General features: G+C 35.3%; 1 long non-coding RNA gene across 1 annotated transcript in view; it reads right to left on the reverse strand.

Moving 5' to 3' along the window:
• Positions 1 to 89, reverse strand: part of LOC104947236 (uncharacterized) — a 336-nt gene extending 247 nt beyond the window's left edge. The window contains exon 1 of the long non-coding RNA XR_798538.1: positions 7 to 89. This is a non-coding gene — a long non-coding RNA (uncharacterized lncRNA). The remainder of the gene's footprint in view (positions 1 to 6) is intronic.
• Between the last annotated feature and the right edge of the window lie 384 nt (positions 90 to 473).

A 473-nucleotide genomic window follows, 5' to 3' on the forward strand; every position in this document is an offset into this window, starting at 1 on the left:
AACAATGTTTTTAACATTTTATATTCATAATACTCTCCGTAGACATATTCCTGTATCACTGTAAATTACAAATATCCAGTGATCACATTCCACCTTGCATCAAACAGCAAAAATAATCAATCAAATTAGGTTATAATGCAACACACACACACACACACACACACACACACACACACACACACACACACACACACACACACACACACACACACACACACACGTACATTTGGATATATAACACCCAGTGTCGCCCAGCGACTGTGTGCACGTTTTTTTAATAATTCATAAAAGTTTGAAGTTTAAATAATCCCCAGGTCTATGTTTAATATCTTTGAAGTGTTTTTGGCTGCTTTGGAATAATAAACGTTACAATCACACACCTTTTAAACATCAGCGCCCTCTTATGTTCAGAACAGGAACACATGTTATTTTTCAGTCAAAAATATAACTAGTTCACACAGAAAATGTTCCAG

Source organism: Notothenia coriiceps, unplaced genomic scaffold (assembly GCF_000735185.1).
Source record: "Notothenia coriiceps isolate Sejong01 unplaced genomic scaffold, NC01 NC01_scaffold00012184, whole genome shotgun sequence".
NCBI lineage: Eukaryota > Metazoa > Chordata > Actinopteri > Perciformes > Nototheniidae > Notothenia > Notothenia coriiceps.